The sequence below is a fragment of the Stomoxys calcitrans genome, chromosome 1 (assembly GCF_963082655.1).
Source record: "Stomoxys calcitrans chromosome 1, idStoCalc2.1, whole genome shotgun sequence".
Lineage (NCBI taxonomy): Eukaryota > Metazoa > Arthropoda > Insecta > Diptera > Muscidae > Stomoxys > Stomoxys calcitrans.
The window spans coordinates 78,863,311-78,890,411 of NC_081552.1; positions in this window are offsets into that span (position 1 = coordinate 78,863,311).

A 27,101-nucleotide genomic window follows, 5' to 3' on the forward strand; every position below is an offset into this window, starting at 1 on the left:
TTGAAGAAGACAAATTTTATATGAATAAATCAAATTATAAATGAAATTAAACTTTACCTTCATCGCAGCCGAGATTCGAACCAAGAACCTTCAGTTTTCAAAGCATACGGTCTACACATTCATCCACATTACTATTGTGTGAATAAGACACTATTTTCTCCTTTCAATCTTAGCTTACTACACAAAAGCAAACTTTAATTCTATTTCATCAAAGATTGCCATGCTTTTGTGTTAATGTTTGATTTGATTGTCCGCGTTGCCATTGCAGCTACTCCGTATGGAGCATTCCACTATCCGCAACATGTGGACGCGCCCGGTAGCTCGCAGCTAAGCTAAGCAATGAACACCACACTGACGGACCTCACTGTTCCAGCCTGTGTGGTGCTTACAGCTGTCACGTGCCGGGAGTGCTACTAAGTGTTGTCGCTTTGCGGTAACCCATTCGGACTCGCCAATAAAATCGAGGTTCCATATTATTGAGCTTAACGGCATTTTTATACGCTCCACCATAGGAGAAGGGTATACTAATTTCGCCATTCTGATTGTAACACCTCGATATATGCGTTTGAGACCCCATTAAGTATATATTCTTGATCGTCATGTCATTTTAAGTCGATGTAGCCACGTCCGTCCGTCTGTCTGTCGAAAGCACGCTAACTTTCGAAGAAGTAAAGCCAGCCGCTTGAAATTTTACACAAATGCATCTTATTAGTGTAGGTCGGTTGAAATTGTAAATGGGACAAATAGGTCCATGTTTTAATATGGGTGCAATATAAACCGATCTTGGGCCTTGACTTCTTGAGCCTCTATAGGGCGCAATTCTCGTCCGATTTGACTTAAATTTTGCACGTAGTGTTTTGGTATCACTTTCAAAAACTGTGCTAAGAATGATTCAAATCGGTTCATAATCTGGTATAGCTGCCATATAAACCGATCTTGGGTCATGGGTTCTTGAGCCTTTAGAGGGCGCCATTCTCGTCCGATTTGACTGAAATTTTGCACGTAGTGTTTTGGTATCACTTTCAACAACTGTGCTAAGTATGATTCAAATCGGTTCATAATCTGGTATAGCTGCCATATAAACCGATCTTGGGTCAAGACTTCTTGAGCATTTAGAGCGCGCAATTCTCATCCGATTTGACAGAAAATTTGTACAACGGCTTCTTTCATGACTTTAAACATACGTGTCTAATATGGTCTGAATCGATCAATAGCCTGATAGAGCTCCCAAATAAACCGATCTCTCGATTTCGCTTCTTAATCCCCCACAAGGCGCAATTCTTATCCGAATGAACTGAAATATTACACCAGGACTTCTAAAATGTTCGGCATTCATTTATGGTCCGAATCGGACTATAACTTGACATAGCTCCAATATCATTGTTATGCTTCTTTTCAATATTCAATATTCCTTGTTTGCCTTAAAAGAGATACCGCGTATAGAATTCGACAAATGCGATCCATGGTGGAGGGTATATAAGATTCGGCCCGGCCGAACTTAGCACGCTCTTACCAAGGTTATAATAATGATTTTTATACCCACCACCGAAGGATGGGGGTGTATTCATTTTGTCATTCCTATTGCAACACATCGAAATATCCAATTCTGACCTAATAAAGTATGTATATTCTTGATCAGCGTAAAAATTAAGACGATCTACCCATGTCTGTCCGCTGTCTGTCGAAATCACGCTTTAAATAGAGATATTGAGTTGAAACTTTCCACACATTCCTTTTTTTTTGTCCATAAGAAGGTTAAGTTCGAAGATGGGCTATACGTACTATATATGTATATTCTTGATCAGCGTAAAAATTAAGACGATCTACCCATGTCCGTCCGCTGTCTGTCGAAATCACGCTTTAAATAGAGATATTGAGTTGAAACTTTCCACACATTCCTTTTTTTTTTTTTTGTCCATAAGAAGGTTAAGTTCGAAGATGGGCTATACGTACTATATATTGAAAGCCCCCATATAGACCGATTCGCCGATTTAACGTCTTATGCCCATAAAAGCGACATTTATTATCCGATTTTGCTGAAATTTTGGGACAGTGAGTTGTGTTAGGTCACTCGACATGATTCTTCAATTTGGCCCCAATCAGTCCAGATTTGGATATAGCTGCCATATAGACCGATCTCTCGATTTACTGCTTTGGAACAGCGAGTTAAATTAAGCCCCTCGATATACTTTTGCAATATGGCAGAGATCGGTCCAGAATTGAATATAGCTGCCATATAGACCGATCTCTCGACGCCATGAAAGGCGTATTTATTGTCCGATTTCGCGAAAGTTGGGACAGTGAGTTAAATTAAGCACCTCGATATACTTTTGCAATATGGCAGAGATCGGTCCAGATTTGAATATAGCTGCCATATAGACCGATCTCTCGATTTAAGGTTTGAGGCCATAAAAGGTGCATTTATTGTCCGATGTCGCGAAACTTGGGACAGTGGGTTGTATTAGGTCTCTCAACATCTTTCTGCACTTTGGCCCAGATCGGTTCAGATTTGAATACAGCTGCCATATGGACCGATCTCTCGATTTAAGGTTGAGGGTTTATAAACGAAGCGTTTGTTGTCCTATGTCGTCGAAATTTGGGACAGTGGGTTGTGTTGGGCTCTTCGACGTTCTTCTTCAATTTGGCTCAGATCGGTTCAGATTTGGATACATCTGCCATGTAGACCGATCTCTCTATTTAAGATTTTGAGCCCATGAAATGCGTATTTACTGTCTGATGTCGCCGAAACTTGGGACAGAGGGTTGTGTTAGGTCCCTCGACACCTTTCTGCACTTTATATAGCTACCATATGGACCGATCTCTCGATTTAAGGTTGTGGGATCATAAAAGGAGCGTTTATTGTCCGATGTCGTCGAAATTTGGGACCGTGAGTTGTGGTTAGCTCTTCGACGTTCTTCATCAACTTGGCTCAGGTCGGTCCAGATTTTTATATAGCTGCCATATTTACCGATGTCTCGATTAAATTCCGCTCCGAGATAAAAACCGACCCAAAAGACCGCCGGATTTAAGCTTTTCTGACGTTTGATTTAAGTGGAAATTTACTTGTTTTATTCCGACCCAATGACTTTTTCAAGCAAATAGGTGCTTGCTTTAAGTAATCTCCAGCTAGATCCTAGTTCTCTCCAGCTTACTTTAAGTACGTCCTAGATTGTTGTAAGCTTCTTGATATTAATTTGATCATACTTGTATTTAGCCAATTAGTACTTGATTAAATCCCATATAGAGTTGAATTCTATCCCATTTAAACTTAATTTAAGCCCCCTTAAAACTTCATTTAAGCTTATGTAGGCTTGATTTAAGTATCACTTGTACTTGATTTTCATATTTTGAGCGTTGCCACGCTTAAAAACATTGAAACCGAGATTCATATAAAACAAGAAACATTTCTTACTTCGATCGTTTTAGCGCATGCCTCCGTAAGTGCAATTGATAAATTTATATATTTTGAAAACAAAGCAAAATGAGACTTTGAAAAAATATTGGTATACCCCCCACCATACAATGGGGGCACACTAATTTCGTCATTAGGTTTGTAACTCCTCGAAATATTCGTTTAAGACCCCATAACGTGTATATATTCTTGATCGTCATGACATTTTAAGTCGATCTAGCCATGTCCGTCCGACCGTCTGTCTATCGAAAGCAAGCTAACTTTCAAAGGACCACTTGAAATTTTGCACAAACACTTCTTAATAGTGAAGGTCGGTTGGGAATGTAAATGGGCCACATTGGTCCATGTTTTGATATAGCTACCATATAAACCGATCTTGGCTTCTTGAGCCACTAGAGGACTCAAATATTATTCGATGTGCCTGAAATTTTGTACAACAGCTTCTCCCATGACCTTCAACATAACAAACCGATCTCCCTATTTTAGTTTTTGAGCTCCTAAAGGACGCAATTCTTGTTCGAATGGGCGGAAATTTTACAAAATGATTTATACTTTGTTCTCCAACCTTCAATTCGATTATGATTCGATTCGGACCAATAGCACAGCAATAATTTTCTTTCATCCTTTGTTGGCCTAAAAAGAGATTCGTGAAAAGAACTCGACAAATACGATCCATTGTGGTGGGTATATAAGATTCGGCACGCTTTTAGTTGATTTTTTGCAAGCTTTATGTGTATAGCAACGTTTATGTATGTATGTTTGTTGTGTGTATTCTAAAGGCTTGGCAATGGGATAGTTGTTTGTGCCTGCATAGTCAGAAGTGTATCCACGCCTAAATAACACAAACAAGTAAAAAGGCGTTAAGTTCGGCCGGGCCGAACTTTGGATACCCACCACCTCGGGTATATATGTAAACCACCTTTCATCAAAATTCGGTGAAAATTTTATACCTTATGTCCCATATCAGTTATATCCAAATATGTTCCGATTTGGACCAAATAATAATAAGTACATTAGCTATATCTAAAAATAAACCGATCTGAACTATATACGACACGGATGTCGAAAAGCCTAACATAAGTCACTGTGCCAAATTTCAGTGAAATCGGATTATAAATGCGCCTTTTATGGGGCCGGTCTACATGACAGCTATATCCAAATCGGGACCGATTTGGGCCAAGTTGCATAAAAAGGTCGAAGAGCCTAACACAAAGCACTGTCCCAAATTTCAGCGGAAATCGGGCAATTAATGTCGCTTTTATTGGCCCAAAACCTTAAGTCGAGAGATCGGTCTATATGGCAGCTATATTCAAATCTGGACCGATCTGGGAAAAATTAAGGAAGGACGTCGATGAGCCTAACCAAACTCACTGTCTCAAATTTCAGCGACATCGGACAATAAATGCGTCTTTTATGGCCCCAAAACCTAAAACCTAGATATCGGTCTATATGGCAGCTATATCTAAATCTGGACCGATCTGTGCGATATTGCAGAAGTATGTCAAGGGGCTTAACATAACTCACTGTCCCAAATTTCGGCGTCATCGGACAATATGTGAGCATTTATGGGCCCAAAACCATAAATCAAGAAATCAGTCTATATGACAGCTATATCCAAATCTGAACCGACATGGACCAAATTGGTGAAGGATGTCGATGGTCGTAACACAACTCACTGTCCCAAATTTCAGCAAAATCGGACAATAAATGTGCCTTTTATGGGACTAGCACCATAAATCGGAGGATCGGTCTATATGGCAGCTATATCCAAATCTGGACCGATCTGAGCCAAATTGACGAAGAATGTTGAAGGGGCTAACACAACTCTCTGTCCCAAATTTCAGCAAAATCGGATAATAAATGTGACTTTTATGGGCCTAAGACCCTAAATCGGCGGATCGGTCTATATGGGGGCTATATCAAGATATAGTCCGATATAGCCCATCTTCGAACTTAACCTGCTTATGGACAAAAAAAGAATCTGTGCAAAATTTCAGCTCAATATCTCTATTTTTAAAGATTGTAGCGTGATTTCAACAGACAGACGGACAGACATGTCTAAATCGTCTTAGATTTTTACGTTGATCAAGAATATATATACTTTATAGGGTCGGAAATGGATATTTCGATGTGTTGCAAAAGTCTATATTTTTTATACCCTCCACCATAAGACAGGGGGTATACTAATTTCGTCATTCTGTTTGTAACTACTCGAAATATTCGTCTGAGACCCCATAAAGTATATATATTCTTGATCGTCGTGACATTTTATGTCGATCTAGCCATGTCCGTCCATCTGTCCGTCCGTCCGTCCGTCCGTCCGTCTGTCTGTCGAAAGCACGCTAACTTCCGAAGGAGTAAAGCTAGCCGCTTGAAATTTTGCACAAATACTTCTTATTAGTGTAGGTCGGTTGGTATTGTAAATGGGCCATATCGGTCCATGTTTTGATATAGCTGCCATATAAACTGATCTTGGGTCTTGACTTCATGAGCCTGTAGAGTGCGCAAGTCTTATCCGATTGGGATGAAATTTTGCATGACGTGTTTTGCTATGATATCCAACAACTGTGCCAAGTATGGTTCAAATCGGTCCATAACCTGATATAGCTGCCATATAAACCGATCTTGGGTCTTGACTTCTTGAGCCTCTAGCGTGCGCAATTCTTATCCGATCAGAATGAAATTTTGTACGACGTGTTTTGTTATGATATCCACCAACTATGCTAAGTATGATTCAAATCGGTTCATAACCTGATATAGCCGCCATATAAACCGATCTTGGGTCTTGACTTCTTGAGCCTCTAGAGTGCGCAATTCTTATCCGATTGAAATGAAAATTTGCACGACGTGTTTTGTTATTATATCCAACATTAGTGCCAAGTATGGTTCAAATCGGTCCATAACCTGATATAGCTACCATATAAACCGATCTTGGGTCTTGACTTCTTGAGCTTCTAGAGGGCACAATTCTTATCCGATTTGAATGAATTTTTGCACGAAGTATTTCGTTATAATATCCAACAATTGTGCCAAGTATGGTTCAAATCGGTTCATAACCTGATATAGCTGTCATATAAACAGATCTGGGGATTTGATTTCTTGAGCTTCTAGAGGGCGCAATTCCTATTCGATTTGGCTGAAATTTTGCATGACGTATTTTATTTTTACTTTCAACAACTGTGTCAAATAAGGTTCAAATCGGTTCATAACCTGATATAGCTGCCATATAAACCGATCCGGGATCTTGACTTCTTGACCCCTAGAGGTCGCAATTATTATCCGATATGCCGGAAATTTTGTACGATGGATCCTCTCATGACCATCAACAAACGTGTTTATTATGGTCTGAATCGGTCTATAGCCCGATACAGATCCCATATAAATCGTTCTCTCTATTTTACTTCGTGAGCCCCAATGGGCGTAATTCTTATACGAATTGGCTGAAATTTTAAACAGGTCTCCAACATATAATTTAATTGTGGTCCGAACCGGACCATATCTTGTTTAAATCTAAGACGATCTTGCCCGTCCGTCCGTCTGTCCGTCCGACCGTCAGTCTGACTGTCGAAACACGCTAATTTCCGAAGGAGTAAAGCTAGCCGCTTGAAATTTTGCACAAATACTTCTTATTAGTATAGGTCGGTTGGTATTGTAAATGGGCCATATCGGTCCATGTTTTGATATAGCTGTCATATAAACCGATCTTAGGTCTTGACTTCTTGAGCCTCTAGAGTGCGCAATTCTTATCCGATTGGAATGAAATTTTGCACATGTTTTGTTATGATATCCAACAACTGTGCTAAGTATGGTTCAAATCGGTTTATAACCTGATACAGCTGCCATATAAACCGATCTTGGGTCTTGATTTCTTGAGCCTCTAAAGTGCGCAATTCTTATCCGATTGGAATGAAATTGTGCACGACGTGTTTTGTTAAAATAAACAACAACTGTGCCAAGTATAATTCAAATCGGTTCATAACCTGATATAGCTGCCATATAAACCGATCTGGGATCTTGACTTCTTGACCCCTAGAGGTCGCAATTATTATCCGATTTGCCTGAAATTTTGTACGACGGATCCTCTCTTAACCATTAACATACGTGTTTATTATGGTCTGAATCGGTCTATAGCCCGATACAACTCCCATATAAATCGATCTCTCTATTTTACTTCTTGAGCCCCCAAAGGGCGCAATTCTTATTCGAATTGGCTGCCATTTTACACAGGTCTCCAACATATAATTTAATTGTGGTCCAAACCGGACCATATCTTGATATCGCTCTAATAGAAGAGCAAATCTTTTCTAATATCCTTTTTTGCCCAAGAAGAGATGCCGGGAAAAGAACTCGACAAATGCAATCCATGGTGGAGGGTATATAAGATTCGGCCCGGCCGAGCTTGGCACGGTTTTACTTGTTTTTTTTTTAGGAATTTTGCCTGTGATGAGATGATTATAAATTGTCCGCTTTGTTAGAAGGCATGTTTGCTTGCTGGCGACCCAAATAATACTTAAAAAATTTGGCAAACATGCCAGAATCAAAATCGTAACTGTAAAACATTTGTACATGTGATCATGAATTAACTTAAAACTGGTTTATAATGGTGATGGGCAAACAAGGGAAAGCAATGAGAGGAAAACAAGTAAAGTTCGGCCGGGCCGAATCTTGGGAACCCACCACCATTGATTCTGCTAAAAATTTATTCAAAATAAATTTAGTTGAAGGGCACAATTTTATTCTACATACCAAACTTCTGTCAAACCAGCAACAATTAAAGCTTCTGGGAACCGAACAAGGATGATCGAGAGACCGGTTTGCATGGGAGCTTTATCAGGTTATAGACTGATTTAGACTGTACTTGACAAAGTTGTTGGAAGTCAAAGCAAAACACTACATGCCAAATCGGACAAAAATTGCGGCTTGTAAGGGCTCAAGAAGTCAGATCGGTTGATTTGGGAGCTATATTAGATTATTGCCCGATTTAGACCATACTTGGCACATTTGTTGGTAGTCAAAGCAAAACACTACATGCTCAATTTTAGCCACGTCGAACAATTGCGGCTAGTAAGGGCTCAAGGAATCAAATCGGGAGATCGGTTTATATGGGAGCTATATCAGGTTATACACCTATTTATACCATACTTGGCACATTTGTTAAAAGTCATAACTAAACACCACATGCTAAATTTTAGCCAAATCGGAAAAAAATTGCGGCTTCCAGGGGCTCAAGGAGTCAAATCGGGAGATCGGTTTATATGGGAGCTATATCTGAATGTGAACCGATATAGCCCATTTGCAATCCCCAACGATCTACATCGATACTAAGTATCTGTGCAAAATTTCAAGCTGCTAGCTTTACGCGTTCGACCTCCGTCGTGATTTCGACTGACGGACATGGGTAGATCGACACAAGAATGTCGAGACGATCAAGAATATATGTACTTTATGGGGTCTTAGATGAATATTCCGAAGTGTTACAAACGGAATGACTAGATTAGTATACCCCCATCCTATGGGTGGGTACAAAAATAAATTCGTTAATCCCGCATCCGATTTAGCTTAAATTGTCTCCTTTTAAGAGCTGAAAAAATTGAAACAATTTGTTTGGACGAACGTCCATAATGGTAAAAAAAAACTCTGAGAGTGGGTGGAAAAATTATATTCCTAAATTCCGCTGCCCGATTAAAGAAAATTTAATTCCTAACTCCGGTGCCTGCTTAAGCTTATATTATCTTATTTTGAGCTCTATTTTCTTTGTTTTGATTGTTTTCACACTTGCTATTGCCAAATGAGCACGTTGACTGAGTTTTCCTAGAGTGGGCGTACTTGAATTTTCAGGCTTAAAATTACAATTTTAGGATTAATTTTAGTAAGACTTTTTTTGAGTGACCTTCTGCATCATGGCACAGATTGAAATTTTGCACAAATACTTTTTTTGAAAGGTGATTTACATATATACCCGAGGTGGTGGGTATCCAAAGTTCGGCCCGGCCGATCTTAACGCCTTTTTACTTATTTTAGAATCCGAAATTGTTGCTGTTGTATCAGTTTGTTATGTTCTATTTTTCTTCTGCCTAATTCTGTTGAGTATCCACATCCAGGAACTCTGCAACTAAGATGGGGTGCGTTCAGAGGGATCTGGGTCTGAGTCGAGTTGGTCTGGCTGAGCAGTTAAGCAGGTGATGTGTGTCGTGTCGTCCCAACTCACAATCGGAACACACATCCTGCACGTTGACATCAATTCTTGCGCTGTACGATTTGAGGCGCCTGCATCTGCCTGATCGTAATTGAGGCAGAACTACTCTGATTTGGCGGGGGAGTTCAAATTCTTCAGGTGCAATTAGAGGCGGTCGCTCTCCAAGGACCACGTTCACCCGGTAGCTATTCGCCACATCTGCTACCGTATCTGTATGAATGTGGTCTAGACCTGCTTGATATAGAAGTTCTCTCTTGTAGCGCTGAACCTCCCGCTCTAGTACAGAAGGTCCACCTTAAGACTTCTGGGCAGATGGTCCCTGTGATAACAGTCCAGAAGGTATTGCTTGATCGGCATATAGTTTTGTCTTCGCACGGTTAGGTTCTTTGTTTCCTGATGGAGGTGGTCCACCTGAGAACTGTGGAAACAACCTGTCGAAGTTCGAAGAGCGCCTTTCTGACAGAATTGAATACTATTCCACTGCGTGTCACATAGCTTACGAGACTACAGTGGCGCTACATAACTTACCACAGAACGGTAAATTACTTTGTACGGGTTCAACAAGGTTTCTTTGTCAGCACCCAAAGTGCTCCCAAAGCCTGGAAGAAAAAAATATTTAGAAGAATTTTTGATTTTCTTTAATGATTTGCTTTTGGATATGAATTTGTAAAGATTAATTCGTGAGCTGAATTTAACCATTTTAAAAGCTGTCAAATATGACACCAAGTGTTCTGTGGCACTTGATGGTCGGAATCGTTTCTCCATCGACTATCACTTTCAGTCGATGTTGTGGTGGACAATGTGACTAAAAATTTGGTGGCGGATATCTTAAAATCACTTGCAGCGATATAAATGGCAAGTTTGGTGCGGTAGGCGTTTAACCTATCGCAGATGGTATTAATGGGAGGAGGGTCTGATGCCAGGACCGTACATTCATCCGCATATGATACGATCTCTATGCGGTCTAGAGGGGGTGGAATGGAGGATAGGTAGTTGTTAAACAGTGCCGTAGATATCACCGAGCTTGGGGAACCATCTGAATCACTCTACGGTGTTTCGACTTCTTATCCCTAAATTCATGACTGCCTATCGCATAGATTATTCACGACCCAGTGTTATAGGCCTGACTGGAGGGACGTATTGGCGATGTCCTCAATAAGTTTGGCATGGCAGACCGAGTCGATGGTGATGCTCGTCGAAAGGAAATTCTCCAGCAAGGCCCGGGAGGGGTAGTGCCTTAAGCGTAGCCATACTGGTGAGAGAATGGAGATCAGTCTGTTCGATTCCCCCTTTCTCGAGTCTTTTTTGGGCTTCAGTAGCGTGATCACTCTGCCCATCTTCCAGACATCGGCAGCTGTAAGAGTATTTAGAGACAGGTTGAGGATCCAGATTTTTCAGCATCAGTGTTGGATGACTTGGCGCTACGGATGACATTTGTAACTTTGTCCACGGTAAATTGGGTTGGCTGTCCATCGGCCCGGAGACCAATGATACGACGAATGACTCTCCTCCTAGCCCTGTCACTCTCGAGATGCGCAATAAGTTGACGATGGAAAAACCATGAGCAGGTCTTTGAGTCATCCACAGTTACGTCGCTAAAAGTCACTTCGGTCCTGTCATTCCTGCAAGCGGGGTTCGAGGGTGACTTAACAGTAGACCACAGTTTGCCTAAACCGGTACCTAATTTACATAGCTCAAAGTGTTCCAGCCACAAATTCCGCTTATGTTTGTTGACTTTCCTGTTTATTTCCAGATTCAGCTCGCTGATTCTGGGGTTGGTGGAGTCCGTGCAACGAATCCGGTAAACCGAACAGAACCACGGTCCGGGGTTCTTTTCAATCCCGGCACGGACCAGAAGCGTGCGGAGAAGTTACTCCGGGATGTGCCTTTCCCATGAAGAATAGAAGAATGAACACCTATATTGAGGCAGCAGCCCCTGCCGATGTTACATACATCATGAAACATACGTAACAATTGGAAATGTTTAAGGATTGGCTTGGGACAGGCCATTATTTATCTATGCAATAATTAAAGAGGACTCATTTCTATACCCACAACCATAGGATGGAGGATATACTAATCTAGACATTCCGTTTGTAATACCTCGAAATATTGATTTGTGGCCCTATAAAGTATATATATTCTATATTCTCTTGACATTCTTAGTAGGTCTAGCGATGTTCGTCCGTTCGTCCGTTTGTGGAAATCACGATAGCGGTCCATCGAAGGACAATATAAGCTTAAAATTTTGAACAGACACTTCTTATTAATGTAGGCCGTTAGGGATTGCAAACGGGCTATATCGGTTCAGGTTTCGATAAGCTCCCATATTAAGTGGTTCTTCGATTTGACTTCTTGAGCCCCTAGAATTGGGTATTCAATTTTTCACGTAGTTCTGTAAATTCCAACAACCGTGCAAAGTACGGTCCAAATCGTTCTGTAACCTGATATTAACTGAAGGACAAAGAAGAGACTTTTGTCAGTCAGATTTTCCTTATAATAAAAACAAGTAAAAGCGTGCTAAGTTCGGCCGGGCCGAATCTTATATACCCTCCACCATGGATCGCATTTGTCGAGTTCTTTTCCCGACATTTCTTCTTAGGCAAAAAAAAAGGATATAAGAAAAGATTTGCTCTGCCATTAGAGCGATATCAAGATATGGTCCGGTTTGGACCACAATTAAATTATATATTGGAGACCTGTGTAAAATGTCAGCCAATTCGAATAAGAATTGCGCCCTTTGTGGGCTCAAGAAGTAAAATAGAGAGATCGATTTATATGGGAGCTGTATCGGGCTATAAACCGATTCAGACCATAATAAACACGTATGTTAATGGTCATGAGAGAATCCGTCGTACAAAATTTCTGGCAAATCGGATAATAATTGCGACCTGTAGAGGCTCAAGATGTCAAGATCCCAGATCGGTTTATATGGCAGCTATATCAGGTTATGAACCGATTTGAACCATATTTGGCAAAGTTGTTGGATATCATAACAAAATACTACGTGCCAAAATTCATTCAAATTGGATAAGAATTGCGCGCTCTAGAGGCTCAAGAAATCAAGACCCAAGATCGGTTTATATGACAGCTATATCAGGTTATGGACCGATTTGAACCATACTTAGCACAGTTGTTGGATATCGTAATAAACCACGTCGTGCAAAATTTTATTCCAATCGGATAAGAATTGCGCACTCTAGAGGCTCAAGAATTCAAGACCCAAGATCGGTTTATATGGCAGCTATATCAGGTTATAAACCGATTTAAACCATACTTGGCACAGTTGTTGGATATCATAACAAAACACGTCGTGCAAAATTTCAGTCCAATCGGATAAGAATTGCGCACTCTAGAGGCTCAAGAAGTCAAGACCCAAGATCGGTTTATATGGCAGCTATATCAAAACATGGACCGATATGGCCCATTTACAATACCAACCGACCTACACTAATAAGAAGTATTTGTGCAAAATTTCAAGCGGCTAGCTTTACTCCTTCGGAAGTTAGCGTGCTTTCGACAGACAGACGGACGGACGGACGGACGGACGATCACGACGATCAAGAATATATATACTTTTTGGGGTCTCAGACGAATATTTCGAGTAGTTACAATCAGAATGACGAAATTAGTATACCCCCCATCTTATGGTGGAGGGTATAAAAAACAAGTAAAAGCGTGCTAAGTTCGGCCGGGCCGAATCTTATATACCCTCCACCATGGATCGCATTCGTCGAGTTCTTTTCCCGGCATCTCTTCTTAGGCAAAAAAGGATATAAGAAAAGAGTTGCTCTGCTATTAAAACGATATCAAGATATGGTCCGGTTCGGACCACAATTAAATTATGTGTTGGAGACCTGTGTAAAATTTCAGCCAATTCGTATAAGAATTGCGCCCATTGGGGCTCACGAAGTAAAATAGAGAGAACGATTTATATGGGATCTTTATCGGGCTATAGACCGATTCAGACCATAATAAACACGTTTGTTGATGGTCATGAGAGGATCCGTCGTACAAAATTTCAGGCATATCGGTAATAATAATTGCGACTTCTAGGGGTCAAGAAGTCAAGATCCCAGATCGGTTTATATGGCAGCTATATCAGGTTATGAACCGATTTGAACCTAATTTGACACAGTTGTTGAAAGTAAAAATAAAATACGTCATGCAAAATTTCAGCCAAATCGGATAGGAATTGCGCCCTCTAGAAGCTCAAGAAGTCCAATCCCCAGATCTGTTTATATGACAGCTATATCAGGTTATGGACCGATTTTAACCATACTTGGCACAGTTGTTGGATATCATAACGAAATACTTGGTGCCAAAAATTCTTTCCAATCGGATAAGAATTGCGCACTCTAGAGGCTCAAGAAGTCAAGACCCAAGATCGGTTTATATGGCAGCTATATCAGGTTATAGACCGATTTAAACCATACTTGGCACAGTTGTTGGGTATCATAACAAAACACGTCGTGCGAAATTCCATTTCAATCGGATAAGAATTGCGCCCTCTAGAGGCTCAAGAAGTCAAGACCCAAGATCGGTTTATATGGCAGCTATATCAGGTTATGAACCGATTTGAACCATACTTGGCACAGTTGTTGAATATAATAACAAAACACGTCGTGCAAAATTTCATCCCAATCGGATAAGAATTGCGCACTCTAGAGGCTCAAGAAGTCAAGACCCAAGATCGGTTTATATGGCAGCTATATCAGGTTATGGACCGATTTGAACCATACTTGGCACAGTTGTTGGATATCATAACAAAACACGTCGTGCGAAATTCCATTTCAATCGGATAAGAATTGCGCCCTCTAGAGGCTCAATAAGTCAAGACCCAAGATCGGTTTATATGGCAGCTATATCAGGTTATGGACCGATTTGAACCATACTTGGCACAGTTGTTGGATATTATAAAAAAACACGCCGTACAAAATTTTATTCGAATCGGATAAGAATTGCGCACTCTAGAGGCTCAAGAAGTCAAGACCCAAGATCGGTTTATATGGCAGCTATATCAAAACATGGACCGATATGGCCCATTTACAATACCAACCGACCTACACTAATAAGAAGTATTTGTGCAAAATTTCAAGCGGCTAGCTTTACTCCTTCGGAAGTTAGCGTGCTTTCGACAGACAGACGGACGGACGGACGGACGGACAGACGGACGGACATGGCTATATCGACATAAAATGTCACGACGATCAAGAATATATATACTTTATGGGGTCTCAGACGAATATTTCGAGTAGTTACAAACAGAATGACGAAATTAGTATACCCCCCATCTTATGGTGGAGGGTATAATACAATAACAAGTAAAAGCGTGCTAAGTTCGGCCGGGCCGAATCTTATATACCCTCCACCCTGGATCGCATTTGTCGAGTTCTTTTCCCGGCATCTCTTCTTAGGCAAAAAAGGATATAAGAAAAGATTTGCTCTACTATTAGAGCGATCTGAAGATATGGTCCGGTTTGGACCACAATTAAATTATGTGTTGGAGACCTGTGTAAAATGTCAGCCAATTCAAATAAGAATTGCGCCCTTTGGGGGCTCAATATATGGGAGCTGCAACGGGCTATAGACCGATTCAGACCATAATAAATACGTATGTTGATGAGGCAAATCGGATAATAATTGCGACCTCTAGAGGCTCAAGAAGATCCCAGATCCAGACCCCAGATCGGTTTATATGACAGCTATATCAGGTTATGAACCAATTTGAACCATACTTAGCACAGTTGTTAGATATCATGGCAAAACACGTCGTGCAAAAATTCATTCAAATCGGATAAGAATAGCGACCTCTAGAGGCTCAAGAAGTCAAGACCCAAGATCAGTTTATATGACAGCTATATAAGGTTATGGACCGATTTGAACCATACTTGACACAGTTTTTGGATATCATAACAAAACACGTTGTGCAAAATTTCATTCCAATCGGATAAGAATTGTGCACTCTAGAGGCTCAAGAAGTCAAGACCCAAGATCGGTTTGTATGGCAGCTATATCAGGTTATAGACCGATTTGAACCATACCTGACACAGTTGTTGGATATCATAACAAAACACGTCGTGCAAAATTTAATTCCAATCGGATAAGAATTGCGCGCTCTAGAGGCTCAAGAAGTCAAGACCCCAGATCGGTTTATATGGCAGCTATATCAGGTTATGAACCGATTTAAACCATACTTGGCACAGTTGTTGGATATCATAGCAAAACACGTCGTGCAAAATTTCATTCCAATCGGATAAGAATTGTGCACTCTAGAGGCTCAAGAAGTCAAGACCCCAGATCGGTTTGTATGGCAGCTATATCAGGTTATAGACCGATTTGAACCATACTTGACACAGTTGTTGGATATCATAACAAAACACGTCGTGCAAAATTTAATTCCAATCGGATAAGAATTGCGCACTCTAGAGGCTCAAGAAGTCAAGACCCAAGATCGGTTTATATGGCAGCTATATCAAAACATGGACCGATATGGCCCATTTACAATACCAACCGACCTACACTAATAAGAAGTATTTGTGCAAAATTTCAAGCGGCTAGCTTTACTCCTTCGGAAGTTAGCGTGCTTTCGACAGACAGACGGACGGACGGACGGACGGACGGACGGACGGACGGACGGACGGACGGACAGACGGACGGACATGGCTAGATCGACATAAAATTTCACGACGATCAAGAATATATATACTTTATGGGGTCTCAGACGAATATTTCGAGTAGTTACAATCAGAATGACGAAATTAGTATACCCCCCATCTTATGGTGGAGGGTATAAAAATTTGAATATTACGCGAATACAAAAATTTATTTTTATACCCAACTCCATAGGATAGGAGTATACTAAACTTTCCGTTTCCGTTTTTTACACCTCGAAATATTCGACTATGACCCCATAAAGTATGTATATTTTTGATCGTCTCGTGGTTCTGAATCGATCTAGCCATGTCCGTCCGCCCGTCCGTCTGTCGAAATCTCGATAGTGGTCAAACGCATAAAGCTAGCCTCTTGAAATTTTTCATACATACTTAATATCGATGTAGAACGTTGGAAATTACAAATGGGCCATATCGGTTCAGATTTAGATACAGCTCCCATACAAACCGATCTCCAGATTTGAGTCTTGAGCACCTGAAAGCCCCAATTTTTGTCCGATTTAGCTGAAATTTTGCATGTAGTGTTCCGTTATGACTTCCAATGACTGTGTTCACTACGGTTCAAATCGGTTTATAAACTGATATAGCTAACAGATAGAACGATTTCGCGATTTGACTTCTTGAGCTCTTACAAGCCGCAATTTTTGTCCGATCTGTCTGAAATTTAGCAGATAGTGTTCTGTTACGACTTCCAACAACTGTGTTAGTTACGGTCCAAATCGGTTTACAACATGATATGGCTCCAATATAAACCGATCTCCCGATTAGACTTCCTGAGCCCCTGCAAGCTGCAAGTTTTGTCCGATTTGGTAGAAATTTAGCATGTAGTGTTTTGTTTTGACTTCCAACAACTGTGCCAAGTACGGCCAAAATCTGTATATAACCTGATAAAGCTCTCATGTGAACTGGTTACTCGATTCCTAGAAGCCATAATTTTTGCTAGTTTGACAAAAGATTGGTATGAACAAGTAAAAGCGTGCTAAGTTCGGCCGGGCCGAATCTTATATACCCTCCACCATGGATCGCATTTGTCGAGTTCTTTTCCCGCATCTCTTCTTAGGCAAAAAAGGATATAAGAAAAGAGTTGCTCTGCTATTAAAACGATATCAAGATATGGTCCGGTTCGGACCACAATTAAATTATATGTTGGAGACCTGTTTAAAATTTCAGCCAATTCGTATAAGAATTACGCCCATTGGGGCTCACGAAGTAAAATAGAGAGAACGATTTATATGGGATCTGTATCGGGCTATAGACCGATTCAGACCATAATAAACACGTTTGTTGATGGTCATGAGAGGATCCATCGTACAAAATTTCCGGCATATCGGATAATAATTGCGACCTCTAGGGGTCAAGAAGTCAAGATCCCGGATCGGTTTATATGGCAGCTATATCAGGTTATGAACCGATTTGAACCTTATTTGACACAGTTGTTGAAAGTAAAAATAAAATACGTCATGCAAAATTTCAGCCAAATCGAATAGGAATTGCGCCCTCTAGAAGCTCAAGAAATCAAATCCCCAGATCTGTTTATATGACAGCTATATCAGGTTATGAACCGATTTGAACCATACTTGGCACAATTGTTGGATATTATAACGAAATACTTCGTGCAAAAATTCATTCAAATCGGATAAGAATTGTGCCCTCTAGAAGCTCAAGAAGTCAAGACCCAAGATCGGTTTATATGGTAGCTATATCAGGTTATGGACCGATTTGAACCATACTTGGCACTAATGTTGGATATAATAACAAAACACGTCGTGCAAATTTTCATTTCAATCGGATAAGAATTGCGCACTCTAGAGGCTCAAGAAGTCAAGACCCAAGATCGGTTTATATGGCGGCTATATCGGGTTATGAACCGATTTGAATCATACTTGGCATAGTTGGTGGATATCATAACAAAACACGTCGTGCAAAATTTCATTCTGATCGGATAAGAATTGCGCACGCTAGAGGCTCAAGAAGTCAAGACCCAAGATCGGTTTATATGGCAGCTATATCAGGTTATGGACCGATTTGAACCATACTTGGCACAGTTGTTGGATATCATAGCAAAACACGTCATGCAAAATTTCATCCCAATCGGATAAGACTTGCGCACTCTACAGGCTCAAGAAGTCAAGACCCAAGATCAGTTTATATGGCAGCTATATCAAAACATGGACCGATATGGCCCATTTACAATACCAACCGACCTACACTAATAAGAAGTATTTGTGCAAAATTTCAAGCGGCTAGCTTTACTCCTTCGGAAGTTAGCGTGCTTTCGACAGACAGACGGACGGACGGACGGACGGACAGACGGACGGACAGACGGACGGACATGGCTAGATCGACATAAAATGTCACGACGATCAAGAATATATATACTTTATGGGGTCTCAGACGAATATTTCGAGTAGTTACAAACAGAATGACGAAATTAGTATACCCCCCATCTTATGGTGGAGGGTATAAAAATAAAAGTATGCCCTACAACTTAATTTATTTTGTATAAATTTTAAGCAGAACCCATGATGGGGGGTTCCCAAGATTCGGCCCGGCTGAACTTAGCACGCTTTTACTTGTTATATTTTGTTGCCTAAACTCTAAATTTAAGGAAAATATGGCATAAACATATAACTCTATAATTTTAAAAACAGTAAGGAAAGGCAAAAGTCGGGTGGTGCTGCCTTTTAACACCCTAGCACTTTGTGAGTGTGAAAAACCGGTGAACCGGAGTGAAAAACCGGTGATATATATATATATATATATATATATATATATATATATATATATATATATATATATATATATATATATATATATTAGAGCTATATCTATATCTAAATATATATATATATATATATATATATATATATTAGAGCTATATCTATATCTAAACAGATTTCCATGAAATTCACCAGTAATGTCGAGAGTCATTAGAAAATCCTTCTTGCCGAATTTCGAGGGAATCGGGTAACAAATGACAATTTTTTGCATTATTACTGCAAATCGGACGAACATATATATGGGAGATATATCCAAATTTCAACCGATTTCTATGAAATTAACCTGTAATATCGAGATTCATAAGAAAATCCTTCCTGCAAAATTTCTATCCAAAACTCAATCGATTTTTTCCAATTTCAATAGGCTTCGTCTGTAGGCCGAAAAACATGCCCTTACCAAATTTTAAGACGATCGGATGGAAATTGCCTCCTGTAGTTAGTACACAAATAAACTTGGACAGAAGGAGAAACAGACAGACAGACGGACATAGCTAAATCGAATCAGAAAGTAATTCTGAGTCGTTCGGTTCCATGGGTCTATCCTCCTTCCTTTTGGGTGTTACAAATTAATTCACTAAGTTATAATACTCTGTACCACAGTAGTGGTGTAGGGTATAACAAGTAACAAGGCGTTAAGTTCGGCCGGGCCGAACTTTGTATACCCACCACCTCGGGTATACATTTAAACCACCTTTCATCAAAATTTGGTGAAAATTTCATACCTTATACTCATACACCTCATACCGATCTGAACTATATACGACATGGTCGAAAAGCCGAACATAGGTCACCGTGTCAAATTTCAGTGAAATCGGATTATAAATGCGCCTTTTATGGGGTCAAGACTTTAAATCGAGATATCGGTCTACATGACAGCTATATTCATATCTGGACCGATTTGGGCCAAGTTTCATAAACATGTCGCAAAGCCAAACACAAAGCACTGTCCCAAATTTCGGCGAAATTGGACAATAAATGCCTCTTTTAAGGGCCATAAACCTTAAGTCGAGAGATCGGTCTATATGGCAGCTATATGCAAATCTGGACCGATCTGGGCAAAATTGAAGAAGGACGTCGAAGAGCCTAACCAAAGTCACTGTGTCAAATTTCAGCGACATTGGACAATAAATGCGTCTTTTTGGCCCCAAAACCTAGATATCGGTCTATATGGCAGCTACATCCAAATCTGGACCGATCTGTGCGATATTGCAGAAGTATGTCAAGGGGCTTAACTTAACTCACTGTTACAAATTTCGGCGACATCGGACAATAAATGAGCATTTTAAGGGCCCAAAACCATAAATCAAAAAATCGGCCTATAGGGCAGCTATATCCAAATCTGAACCGATCTGGACCAAATTGAAGAAATATGTTAAAAGGCCAAACACAACTCACTGTCCCAAATTTCAGCAAAATCCGATAATGAATATGGCTTTTATGGGCCTTACACCATATATCGGAGAAACGATCTATATGGCAGCTATATCCAAATCAGGACCGATCTGATCTCCAAATTAACGAAGGATGTCGATGGGTCTTACACAATTGACTGTCCCGAATTTCATCAAAATCGGATAATAAATGTGGCTTTTGTGGGCCTAAGACCCTTAACCGGAGGATCGGTCTATATGGCAGCTATATCCAAATCTAAACCGATCTGGGCCAATTTAACGAAGGAAGTCGGAGGGCCTAAGACAACTCACTGTACCAAATTTCAGCGAAATCGGATAACAAATGTGGCTTTTATGGGCCTTAGACCCTAAATCGGCGGATAGGTCAATATGTGGGCTATATCAAGATTTAGTCCGATATAGCCTATCTTCGAACTTAACCTGCTTATGGACAAAAAAAAAAAAAAAAGAATCTGTGCAAAATTTCAGCTCAATATCTCAATTTTTAACGACTGTAGCGTGATTTCAACAGACAGACGGACGGACATGTCTAGATCGTCTTAGATTTTTACGCTGATCAAGAATATATATACTTTATAGGGTCGGAAATGGATATTTTGATGTGTTGCAAACGGAATGACAAAATGAATATACCCCCATCCTTCGGTGGTGGGTATAAAAAGGAATGGAGCGACAAAACTAAAACAAAGAAGTTTTTATATCCTCCACTATAGGATGGGGGGAACTAATTTTGTCATTCCGTTTGTAACACCTCGAAATAAGCGTCTAAGACCCATAAAGTCATGATTGTCATGACGTTTAAAGTTAAACTAACCAAGTCCGTCCGTCTGTCGAAAGAACGCTTACTTTTAGTAGGAGTAAAGCTAGGTGCTTGAAATTTTTTACAAATATATCTCATTAGTCTAGGTCGGTTGGGACTGTAAATGGGCCAAATCGGTCCATGTTTTAATATAGCTCCCATATAAACCGATCTTGTGTCTTGACGTCTTGATCATTCAGAGGGCGCAATTCTTTTCCGATTTGGCTGAAATTTTGCTCGTGGTGTTTAAGTATCACTTCCAACAACTGTTCAAAGCATGGTTCAAATCGATTCTTAACATGATATAGCTGCTATATGAACCGAACTTGGATCTTGACTTCTAGAGCCAGTAAAGGGCACAATTCTCATCCGATTTGGCATTTGAAATTGAGCATGAAGTGTTTTGTTATGACTTTCAATAACTGTGTTTAGTATGGTTAAAATCGGTCCATAAACTTATATAGCTGCCATATATACCGGTCTTGGATCTTGACTTCTTGAGCCAATATAGGGCGCAATTCTCATCCGATTTGGCTGAAATTTTGCATTAGGTGTTCTGTTATGAATTCTAACAACTGTGCTTAGTATAGTTAAAATCGGTACATAACCTGATAAAGTTGCTGAAATTTTGCATGAAGTGTTTTGTTATGACTTCCAACAAGGTTGCTAAATAGAGTTTAAATCGGTCCATATCCTGATATATCTGTCATATAACCCGATCTTGGATCTTGACTTCTTGAGCAACTAGAAGGCGAAATTCTCATCCGATTGGCTAAAATTATGCATGAAGTGTTGTATTATGACTTTCAAAAACTGTGCTAAGTATGGTTCAAATCCGTACATAACCTGATAAAGCTGCCATATATACCGATGTATGATCTTGACTTCTTAAGCCTCTAGAGGGCTCAATTCTTATCCGATTCCGCTGAAATTTTGTACAACATGTTCAATTTGGTCTAAATCAATTTACAGTCTGATACAGCTCCTATATAAACCAATCTTCCGATTATGCTTCTTGAGCCCCTACAAGGCGCAATTCTTATACGAATGAACTGAAATATTACCCAGTGAATTGTTCTATGGTCTTCAACATTTAATTGACTCATGCACCGAATCGGACTTTAACTTGATGTATCTCCAATAGCATAACAATTTTTATCCATTACTCTTTGTTTGCCTAAAACCCTAAGATTCGGCCCGGCCGAACTTAGCACGCTCTTACTTGTTTATATTCTTAACGAGTTCGTAATTTTTACCTACTAGAAGGGCCGTTATATTTTATATTTAATACTCGTAGAGCACAACTGAAACGTTTTGACAAATTTTGCTCATAGATAATGAACGGGGTTCGTTCATTGTCAAGATTTTTTTTAAATGCTCAAAGAAAATGGTGTGGAACAGTTAATGTGAGGAATTTAGGGGAAAATTATAAAACATTTTCATCAAGGGGAATTGGAGTCTAGCATTGTTATGTAATGTATAATAAGCCAATATGCAACGTATAATAAGACGTTTTATATTGCTGGGCTCATAGAATACAATAAATTAAGGTGATAGACCACAAGGAACCCTAAGTCTAAAGACGCACCAATGGTAGAGATCAATAAAAACAAGTAACAACTAAAAGTGTGCTAAGTTCGGCCGGGCCGAATCTTATATACCCTCCACCATGGATCGCATTTGTCGAGTTATTTTCCCGGCATCTCTTTTTAGGCAAAAAAATGATATAAGAAAAGATTTGCTCTGCCATTAGAGCGATATCAAGATATAGTCCAGTTTGGACCACAATTAAATTATATGTTGGAGACCTGTGTAAAATTTCAGCCAATTCGTATAAGAATTGCGCCCTTTGTGGCCTCAAGAAGTAAAATAGAGAGATCGATTTATATGGGAGCTGTATCGGGCTATAGACCGATTCAGACTATAAAAAAAAACATATGTTGATAGTCATGAGAGAATCCGTCGTAGAAAATTTCAGGCAAATCGGATAATAATTGCGAACTCTTGAGGCTCAAGAAGTCAAGATCCCAGATCGGTTTATATGGCAGCTATATCAGGTTGTGAACCGACTTGTACCTTATTTGACATAGTTGTTGATAGTAACAATAAAAAACGTCTTGCAAAATTTCAGCCAAATCGGATAGGAATTGCGCCCTCTAGAAGCTCAAGAAGTCCCCAGATCTGTTTATATGACAGCTATATCAGGTTATGAACCGATTTGAACCATACTTGGCACAGTTGTTGGATATCATAACAAAATTTCATACCAATCGGATAAGAATTGCGCACTCTAGAGGCTCAAGAAGTCAAGACCCAAGATCGGTTTATATGGCAGCTATATCAAAACATGGACCGATTTGAAACATACATGGCACAGTTGTTGGATATCATAACAAAACACGTAGTGCAAAATTTCATCCCAATCGGATAAGAATTGCGCACTCTAGAGGCAAAAGAAGTCAAGACCCCAGATCGGTTTATATGGCAGCTATATCAAAACATGGACCGATATGGCCCATTTACAATACCAACCGACCTACACTAATAAGAAGTATTTGTGCAAAATTTCAAGCGGCTAGCTTTACTCCTTCGGAAGTTAGCGTGCTTTCGACAGACAGACGGACGGACATGGCTAGATCGACATAAAATTTCACGATGATCAAGAATATATATACTTTATGGGGTCTAAGACGAATATTTCGAGTAGTAACAATCAGAATGACGAAATTAGTATACCCCCCATCTTATGGTGGAGGGTATAAAAAGGCGTTAAGCTCGGCCGGGCCGAACTTTGGATACCCACCACCTCGGGTATATATATAAACCACCTTTCATCAAAATTCGGTGAAACTTTCATACCTTGTGCCCCATATCAGTTATTGGACCGATTTTGACCAAATACTAATATGTACAGTAGCTATATCTAAAAATAAACCGATCTGAACCATATTCGACACGGATGTCAAAAGCCTATCATAAGTCACTGTGTCAAATTTCAGTGAAATCGGACAATAAATGCCTCTTTTATGGGCCCAAAACCTTAAATTGAGAGATCGGTCTATATGGCAGCTATATTCAAATCTGGACCGATCCGAGCAAAATTGAAGAATGAAGTCGAAGAACCTAACTTAACTCACTGTCTCAAATTTCACCGACATCGGACAATAAATGCGTCTTTTATGGCCCCAAAACCTAAAACCTAGATATCGGTCTATATGGCAGCTATATCCAAATCTGAACCGATCTGTGCGATATTGCATAAGTGCGTTAAGGGGCTTAATTTAACTCACTGTCTCAAATTTCGGCGACATCGGACAATAAATGAGCATTTTATGGGCACAAAACCTTAAATCAAGAAATCGGTCTATATGGCAGCTATATCCAAATCTGAACCGATCTGAGCAAAATTGAAAAAGGACGTCGAAGAGCCTAACATAACTCACTGTCTCAAATTTCAGCGACATCGGACAATAAATGCGTCTTTTATGGCCCCAAAACCTAAAACCTAGATATCGGTCTATATGGCAGCTATATCCAAATCTGGACCGATCTGGGCCAAATTGGTGAAGGATGTCGATGGTCCTAACACAACTCACTGTCCAAAGTTTCAGCAAAATCGGATAATTAATGTGGCTTTTGTAGGCCTAAGACCCTAAATCGGAGGATCGGTCTATATGGCAGCTATATCCAAATCTGAACCGATCTGAGCCAAATTGACGTAGGATGTCGAAGGGCCTAACACAACTCACTGTCCAAAATTTCAGCAAAATCGTATAATAAATGTGGCTTTTATGGGCCTAAGACTCAAATCGGCGGATCGGTCTATATGGGGGCTATATCAAGATATAGTCCGACATAGCCCATCTTCGAACTTAACCTGCTTATGGACAAAAAAAGAATCTGTGCAAAGTTTCAGCTCAATATTGCAATTTTTTAGACAGTGAATTGTTCTATGGTCTTCAACATTTAATTGACTCATGCACCGAATCGGACTTTAACTTGATGTATCTCCAATAGCATAACAATTTTTATCCATTACTCTTTGTTTGCCTAAAACCCTAAGATTCGGCCCGGCCGAACTTAGCACGCTCTTACTTGTTTATATTCTTAACGAGTTCGTAATTTTTACCTACTAGAAGGGCCGTTATATTTTATATTTAATACTCGTAGAGCACAACTGAAACGTTTTGACAAATTTTGCTCATAGATAATGAACGGGGTTCGTTCATTGTCAAGATTTTTTTTAAATGCTCAAAGAAAATGGTGTGGAACAGTTAATGTGAGGAATTTAGGGGAAAATTATAAAACATTTTCATCAAGGGGAATTGGAGTCTAGCATTGTTATGTAATGTATAATAAGCCAATATGCAACGTATAATAAGACGTTTTATATTGCTGGGCTCATAGAATACAATAAATTAAGGTGATAGACCACAAGGAACCCTAAGTCTAAAGACGCACCAATGGTAGAGATCAATTAAAACAAGTAACAACTAAAAGTGTGCTAAGTTCGGCCGGGCCGAATCTTATATACCCTCCACCATGGATCGCATTTGTCGAGTTATTTTCCCGGCATCTCTTTTTAGGCAAAAAAATGATATAAGAAAAGATTTGCTCTGCCATTAGAGCGATATCAAGATATAGTCCAGTTTGGACCACAATTAAATTATATGTTGGAGACCTGTGTAAAATTTCAGCCAATTCGTATAAGAATTGCGCCCTTTGTGGCCTCAAGAAGTAAAATAGAGAGATCGATTTATATGGGAGCTGTATCGGGCTATAGACCGATTCAGACTATAAAAAAAAAACATATGTTGATAGTCATGAGAGAATCCGTCGTAGAAAATTTCAGGCAAATCGGATAATAATTGCGAACTCTTGAGGCTCAAGAAGTCAAGATCCCAGATCGGTTTATATGGCAGCTATATCAGGTTGTGAACCGACTTGTACCTTATTTGACATAGTTGTTGATAGTAACAATAAACAAGTAAAAGCGTGCTATGTTCGGCCGGGCCGAATCTTATATACCCTCCACCATCGAGCGCAGTTGTCGAGTTCTTTACCCGACATCTCTTCTTAAGCAAAAAGTGATAAAAGAAAAGATTTGCTCTGCTATTAGAGCGATATAAAGATATGATCCGGTTTAGACCACTATTAAATTATATGTTGGAGACCTGTGTAGAATGTCAGCCAATTCGAGTAAGAATTGCGCCCTTTGGGGGCTCAAGAAGTAAAATAGAGAGATCGATTTATATGGGAGCTGTATCGGGCTATAAACAGATTTAGACCATAATCAACACGTATGTTGATAGTCAAGAGAGGATCCATCGTACAAAATTTCAGGCAAATCGGATAATAATTGCGACTTCTAGAGGCTCAAGAAGTCAAGATCCCAGATCGGTTTACATGGCAGCTATATCAGGTTATGAACCGATTTAAACCTTATTTGACACAGTGGTTGAAAGAAAAAATAAAAAACGTCATGCAAAATTTCAGCCAAATCAGGTAGGAATTGCGTCCTCTAGAAGCTCAAAAAGTCAAGTCCCCAAATCTGTTTATATGACAGCTATATCAGTTTATGAGCCGATTTGAACCATTTTTGGCACACTTGTTGGATATCATAAAACAAACATGGCGTGCAAAATTTCATTCCAATCTGATAAGAATTGCGCACTTTAGAGGCTTAAGAAGTCAAGACCCAAGATCGGTTTATATGGCAGCTATATCAGGTTATGGACCGATTTCAACCATACTTGGCACAGTTGTTGGATATCGTAACAAAACACGTCGTGCAAAATTTCATTCCAATCGGATAAGAATTGCGCACT